Here is an 8,556-nt window from a genome sequence, read left to right on the forward strand (position 1 = left end):
CTTTTGTGCAGATGGCGCAAACTTGGACTGTATCTAGCGGGCACTCTTTGTGGCTATGTTTCTTTTTGCATCTAGGGCAGAATATCACCAAATTTTGTTCTGCTTCTACTTGCTTTTGTTTAGCTTGCATAATGTCGAGCTGCGTTGTCAGAGTCCCTAGAATATCAGTTTTGAAATCTTCTAGTAGATTGCCGATTTCTACGCGGGTTATACCTCCATCGGAGATCTTGTTATCCCTTGTGATCATGTCATGTTCTGCTGGCTTCAGTCTTGTGCTGCCTCTTGAACTCCTAATACACAAATCAATGATGTTAGCAAAATTTTCCTGATATATGTCACCTTTGCCCATAATGTTTAATGTTTCAACCCATTGTTCTTTCATCCCTTTAATTAATGTAGTTTTTAACACATTGTCAGGCAAGGGTAAAGATGCATAAGGAGATCTTTGGAGATTGTATTGAAAGCGTTCTACATATTCCTCCAGTGTTTCACTAGGTCTTGCTGTCATTTGAAATATTTCATCCTTTAATTCTCTGGATCTACAATAATCTTGATATTTCTTTAGAAAAGTAGTTTTCATCTGATCCCAGTCATTTATAACACCTCCACCTAACCCCATAAACCATCGTAAAGCTGCTCCTTTTAATGTGGAGGGAAATAATTTTAGTTTTTGGGGATCGGTGGTATAGTCATATCCCCAGCATAATACATCAAACTCAAACAGAAATGCATCTGGATCCTCTGATGTTAAGCCATGGAATGTAGGAATATTCTGGAGAGGAATGGCCTTCATAGGTGCATTAACTACAGTGTCCACGATGGGATATTGCAGTGTGGAGGTTTGAGGTGTTTGCTAGTTATGGGCCATTTGATCAAATATGTGACAATACCCTTCTGGGATTTCTAGGGAGTTATTCCTAGGATGACTAGGAGTAGGAATGAGCTTAACATCACTTCCTTGGTTTGGGATAATGAGTATTCCTTGTTGAACCACTATATGGGGGGATCTTGGCTCTTTAGGTTCTTCTGCTTTGTTTTGGATGATCTTGACAACACTCCCCTTATTTGGGCTGCTGAGTGTTTGAACTATTTCGAGAGGGGATCTTGGCTTTTCTGTTTCCCCTGCTTCTCCTCGTCCTTCGTGGAGATTACTAGAATTCCCTTCTTGTAAAGAAATTGGGCGAGAATTCTCAATTTCTTGAAAATATTGCTCAGTCTCTTCTATTTTGCTGTGCATCTCAGCAAAGCCTACATATGGTGAGCTTGTGGCCCGAAGGGAGCCAGTAGGTTGTCTAGAAGCAACTTTTCTAGGGCCCACTGATGGCTAAGATTCAGCGTGCTTAATGATATTGTCTATGAAGGTTGATCGACCAAGGGCCACCGGTCCCTTAGCTTTGTCAGGTTTGGGTAGTGGTTTTGGATTATTTTCAAGTTTTTTCTTCTTAGTCATCCACACAACTAAAATATTTATTTCTACCCAAAAAAATTAACACTTCTGCTAGAAAGCGGGCGGGGGAGCAGGGCTTTTACATGCTCCGTACGCAGGTTCTTACCTTCCGTTTTTAATACCCAATTCTCTCCTAATAGGCACTCATTAGATGCACACTACTCTTTTTAAAAAAAAATGGCTACACTCTCCCCGGCAACGGTGCCAAAATGTTGAGTGATAAAAGGTGTCTGTTTAACTCCTATTTATCCTACATTAATTGTTAATCTGGGTAAGATTTTCTATTTCAAGAGTGTACACAGTATGTGGCGAAAATTTCTTCAAGATTAATGTTTCTAAATTGCAGTACAATGCTTTCAAATACAAGAGTAAACAGATGCCTGAAATAAAACTTAGTTGCAATTAAAAGAAACTCAATGCTCTGAAACTAAATCATTCACTCAGGCAATTAATAGCAATTATTAGTCAAGGATATAGCAGCAATAACTCCTTCCTCTTTTAACTGATGTAAATGAAATCAAACATAAATAAGATCCTCAATCTGAGAACTCTGACAGTAATAGCCAATGTCCTTTATAGTTGTTGATCTCACACTCCACACTAAAAGACCGATTGGAAATGACAATGAATTAAATCAATAACGCTGCTGATAGAAATGGAATAACTGTGTTAACTGTAACAATGCTGAAAAGGCAAAACCAAATTCTTGCAAAAAGGAAATGAACAACAACGTTGTTAGTAGAAATGAACAGCGGAACGTATGAAACTGTAATGAAAAACAAATTTAGTTTACTGGAATGAACATCGAAGCTCTGTAATTGAGATGAATAGCATAACAATATAGTTGCAGAGAATAATAATCTTATTATGACGAGAAGGAACAACAACGCAATTCAGTTACAGCATATATAGTGGAGCAATTCATTAAATCTAGAAACAAGAAACAATAAAGCAATATGATTCCAATAAACAAAGATCAAACCAAACCATCACACAACAGATATCGTAAAGGAATGGTACAGAATAACAAGTGGATCCACCAGGGCCGGGCCCTTAGCCACTAGTGAAGCACCGACAGACTACTTTAGTATAGAAGAAAGAACAACAACTGGATTATGTATTAATCATATGCAAAAATGGTTACAACCAGTCGTACTCTGTTTTAATCAACGAGAGTCGATGATCAAAGTGAAAATACAACAATAAGTTTTGAATAATGATGATTAATTCCCATTCTTTACAAGCATTGTCCCTTTTATAATGGCCAGGCGGATAAAACAGGAATAGCAGATAGACTAGTAACAGTGATCCCTAAGGATCAAGAGATCCTGAGGGATCCGCTCAATCTTCTAACTCCAGTTAACTCTTTGTCTTTTGCGTTGATGTTGTGATCTTTTCCGTTCTTATCCTTAACTGCGCGCTCCAATCTTGACCTGCTATCTGGATACGACTTCCTGGTGAAGGAACAACAGTTACTCTGTTTTGTCTTTTCCTCTGGAATGGTAATTTTCCATTTCTTCTCTTTCCTGCATGAGAAAAGACAATAATTAACTAAATTGCAATAATCAATAACTCCCTAGTTTTCGCTAGAATTCTTTGATATATTGTCATCTTAGGATATAAAGGAGATATGATTAAGGAGAAAGATAAGGAAATAAATGTCAAATTCATACCTTTTCCATAGCTCAACACAGACAACTTAATTCGTTCGCGTATATGTATGACTCAAAACAGAAACAACAAACTTATGTTCCAAAGGATAACGATTTCAACACAATCCAGTCTAACGATAACAATTTATCTCAACTATCAAGTAATTGCAAAGCTTATCAGAAGATTGATTTATGATGGTCAGATCTTGTCTCAGTTCGATAATTTTATTTATCACCCAAAGGATCATATCAACTTGTATCAATGAAGATGACGGTTCTGAGACGAGAAAACATTTGAAACTGAAAAAGCGATCAAGCCTTTTCATCAACAAGCTTTGAGGACAATTTTTTTTTACAAGGAAGACAATGTTATGAATAATATATATATATATATATATATATATAATGATGATAATTGTAATAATGATTAGTTTGTTAGTAATTAGTACCGAAGAGGCATGTCTAAGTAGGATATGACATTCCATGGAGAGGTACCTGCCTAGTGTATATAAGCAGACGATCACTCTCATTTGTAACATCATTCTCATTCAAACATTTTTAATATATATTCTTGTATCTTCAATGTAGATCTTCATATTTCGAGTCTTTTGGAGTGTTTAACCTGTTATACGAACTTTGTTCGTAATAGATGAGCTAGCAACCATTTGAGAGAACATCAAGGATGAAGAGCTTGTGAGAACAAACCTCCATTAGTGGAAGATCTGATTTTCCTATTTGGGAACGCTTGTGGAATGATTTCACACAGTAGGAGCTTCAATTGAGCTTTGTGAAAGGAAACAACGATACTAGTAGCAATTTTGAGTAGAAGGGAGATAACAACGAGAATGTTGCTCTTATGAATAAGGCTAAAGTGATGAAGGGATCGATTAAGGGATCCAACTCCAAGGAGGAAAAGAAGGACATGTCGAAGATCAAGTCATATGGCTATCATGAGTTTAGTCATTACCACAATAATTGACCGCACAAGAAGAAAGGCAACAAGAAGGGTGAGAAGCAGATAGTGACAACCGCAAAAGAGATTTCTAGTCGAATGGAGGATGAGCGTGCAATCATCGCTTGCAGTAACAGTTTGGGAGAGTTGTGGTAGAGTAGAATGAGCCATGAGGAGACAAGTGTTCCAGATGTGAGCACAAAACACAATGGCGTTGAACATACAACACCTTCCTTTCTAAGAGGGAGTGTTAAATGATGTAGCTCAGACATGTGTTCTAGCCTCACGTGGCGTCAGTGAGACTAGGAACACAAGAGTGGAAAATATCTCCAAGCCCAAGTTATTATTTTGAATAGAAATGTCTTAATTAATTTAATTAATCAATTTTAATTATTTTCCTAAGTTTTAACTTAGGGAAATAGATTAATTAATCAATGATAATAGAGACATGGCTGATTTTCCTCTAGAGACTTCTAATAAAGTTTCTAAGTGATCTTAGCCATCGATTAGATCATTTCAAATCTAGATCTTGGCCATTGATTTCTCAACGAGAGATTATACAGGAAATCGATGGGCAGTCTTGTAGATCAATTTATTGCAGTGAAGAGGGAGCAATGCTAATGTGGGGTTTGACACCACTGAGGGTTTTAACAATGATTGAAGTACATATTTCTATAGGTTTCTTTCATTAGTATTCTCCCAGTTTTCAAGACTCGGAGGAGGAATTATCCCAAAGTTATTCAGTAGGCAGAGACACAAAGATTGCCAGGAGAGGCTATACAAGTTGCCAATTTAGTAGATCGAGATTTCCAGTTGCAAAGTGAATTGCTAGAAATCAGTGCGATTGCATGAATTCACTACATATTGCTAGAACAACAGTGCCAATTGCAGGAGAGGCCATGTTAGGTTGTCGAGGGAGTTCGAGAGACTTCTAGTGGTCAAACCAGCCTGTGGAGGTGAAGAAATTTTTTGTCGGAGCTTTGTCATGGTTTGGCAAGCAGTGGTAATATTTATCAATTATAGAATTTGCTAAATATGAATAAAACTTTCAGATTTGAAGAACTGGTTTTCCCTTCAGGGTTTTTCAAGGGATGTTTTGTCCAAAAGCATTGTATCCATTTTGTGATTGGTTTTCTCAAGTGTTCTTATTAGAGTTTTCACAATTTATTTAATTGGTGAAATTTGCAATTTCATTTATTCGTTATTTGCGGTGAATAATTTGTTGGGACAAATAATTTGTTTAAATATAGGTTAATAATAACTGGATTAACTACAATAGAATTTTCAGATTATATCCCTAACATCTACTAGGGAAAATCTTCCTTAAGCTATAGGATTGTTAGCCAAAAGTGAGAAGAGGGTTGGTGAGGTGAAAATTGCCCCCTATTCAACTGCATAAGGTCTCACACTTGAGCTTTAGAAATTTATCTTGAGAAGTGAGATTTTTCTATGACAAGAGATGCACGTGATCATTGTGTCACCTAAAATGGTTACAATGATTCAAATTTTTTGGTTATGTTGATTTATATTTGGTAGGTGATTTGGACAAAAGGAGATCGATTTTAAGTTACGCATTTGCCATTACAGGAGGATCTATTTGTTGGATGCTAAAGCTTCAAGAATCAATCACTTTATCCACCATCGAGGTAGAATATATAGTCATTTCACATACATGCAGGAAGGTATTTGGTTAAAGGGTCTATTGGGTGAGTTTGGAAAATTGCAAGCTAAAGCCAATATATATTGTGATAATCAAAGTGCTATCCATTTAGTTAAAAATCTAGCTTATCACAATAAGACCAAACATATTGATAATAAATACCATTTTGTAAGATAGATTGTTGATTAAGGTGGCCTAGCTCTTAAACAAGTCCATATCATACAAAACTAGTACTATTAGAGAAGCTGTGGTGGCGTTTGGCTTCTCTTGGCTTGTAGAATAGGTGATGAATATGCTCAAGAAATGTATTAACTAAATTGTTTTTAAGTTGGAGATTGTTGGAATTGTGACAACAATCGAAAGGAGAAATTTTTATAGTAAAAGCCAAATTTACCTGAAGATAAAATTTACCAGGTCATGCAACGATTGTAGTTCATGTAATGGTAGCAACGATTGTAGTTCATGTAATGGTCGCAGTTATGTTGAAGACATTATATATCTATGTAGCTCTCAAAGGAAAACACAATTTTGTAATAGTTGTTGTGGGAAGATTGTAATTTTTACCTTTGAGCAATAAGAATATCAATACCTTGCCCAACGGATGTCTCCTTGGCATATTGTCAAGATTTTACCACATAAATTTGTGTGTAGTTGAACGTTATTTTGTTATTATTATTTTTTTAATATTTTTCCATTATTTCTTCACAACTAATTTTTACTGCAAATTTATATGATTTGTCTGGTTCACATTTTCAATACCATGGTGGTTGCACAAGGAAACACTCATGAAAACCCTAGGTGTGTCACTTGACACTTTCTCTGCTTAGCTGCTGCGTTAATCATATTTTCATAACCCTCCTTCAACATCCGTTTATTATTGTGCGTTCGTACAACTATTTATTGCCTAGCCTAGACTATTTTAGTAGGTACACTACGTGAGAAAATCAGATCACAAGCCAATTTATTTATGTCTCTCTTGGATTGGAAAGAAATAATTAGAGAAAAAATTCAGCATGTCCAACAAAATCTCCCACAACGCAGAATTCTTTTGACCCCAGAAAATTGTAATACCTTCAAAATGATGCTAGAGAGGCTCTTCGAGGAGAAAATTACAATTCACAACCTTCATAGTCATGAATTAACGCATTTAACTCAATGCGCACTTGCAAAGTGCAAAAGAGCAAAAATTAAGAAGTCTGAAACAAATTGTTTTTTAGTTAATGCTTGGTTTGACGAGGAATGCAAAAAGGAAAGGAGAATGTGGAAAGAGTCAAACAAGGATAACATAAAGGTCAAAGCTTACAAGTAGTTATTAAGCAAGAAAAAGGCCGATTTCATGGTTTCAAGGAGGGAAGAACTAATCTTCCTTGGGAAAAATAATCCCAAATTATTTTGGAAGGAGCTCCAACCGAAAAAGATACAAATTGGAAATAATATTACAACCTTTGGTTTGACTATGCAAGACAACTCTATGAGAAGGTTCCCAAGGTTGACCCTTCCCCCTTGGTCAACACTGATACAGAACTCTTCAAGGTACAAGAGGTAGAGCTGGGTATCAAGAAGTTGGTTGTTGGAAAAGCAAAAGACTTAGTTGAACTCCAAGCAAAATATCTAAAGTGGGGCTCAAAGATTCTTGCACCTCACATTACAAAAATCTTCAACATCATACAACAAGGGCTCGCCACAGATTGGACAACTAGTATGGAAATACCTCTTTTCAAGAGCGGCGACGTCAATAATCCCTCCAATTTTAGGACCATCATGATAAAACCTTTGTTTGCAAAGCTATTTGGAAGCATGCTAGAAAACAAAACTAGCAAGTGGGCAAAAGAAAGAGATAAGCGTACTAAAGCGCAAGCATGTTTTAGACTTAAACATTCCATAGTTGATCATTGTATAACTTTGAGGCACATCATGGAAAAAGTTTGGGAGAAAAAGGAAGAAGCCTTTTGTTGCTTTGTTGATTTCAGAAAAGCGTTTGACTCGGTTCCTAGGGATAATTTTGGCATAGAATGGAGGAACTTGGGTTCCTAAACATTTGAGAGCAGCTATGCATAGGCTGTGTGAAGAGGTGAATGTCAAAATTAGAACTTCAACAGGCATTTCTGAAAGTTTTAGAAGCGATATCGGGGTCAAGCACCCTTTTTGGTTTATATATCGACAAGCTTGAGGAGTGGTTATATTCGCAAGGGGGTGATGGTATCTATTTGGACAAGTTTGTTATAAGGCTTCTTTTGTATGCAGATGATCTTATTCTGATTGCTAAATCGGCTCTTGGTTTGCAAGAGCACTTACTATCCCTTGACCATTTTTGTAGAAGTGTGGGAATGCAAGTCAATATCAGCAAAATGAAAGTAGTGGTTTTCTCTAAGAAAAGAAAACATAACCAACATAAGTTCTACTTTGAAGGCAACATTCTGGAAGAAGTTGCGGATTACAAATACCTCGGAATTGACTTCAACAAAAATCTAAGTTGGAATGGTTGTAGAAAGAAACGAACTTTGGGGGGTTGGAAAGCATTTTATGCTTTTCAAAATAGGTGTAGAGAGATAGAGTTATGGGACTGGAAAACCACTCAAACTCTTTCTGGGCTTCTAGTGATTCCGGTGATTCTCTACAGTAGTCATGCATCCATCGCCTATTTTAGGAAAATGTTTCCCTCATGGTTCCTGGTAGCTTCAAATGGATACAGCCTTTTAGGAGGCCTGACAGTCCTATGGGACCTTGACTGGATCAAGGCAAAGGCATTCAAATGCTTTGCTGGTATTCTTATCTCAGCATCAATCAAGGGAAAAGATTGCCATATTAATATTTTGAATACCTATGCTCCCTATAAGAACAGGTC

Source organism: Pinus tabuliformis, chromosome Q, assembly GCF_031772625.1.
Source record: "Pinus tabuliformis cultivar Carrire ecotype Pingquan chromosome Q, CPIR1, whole genome shotgun sequence".
Classification (NCBI taxonomy): domain Eukaryota; kingdom Viridiplantae; phylum Streptophyta; class Pinopsida; order Pinales; family Pinaceae; genus Pinus; species Pinus tabuliformis.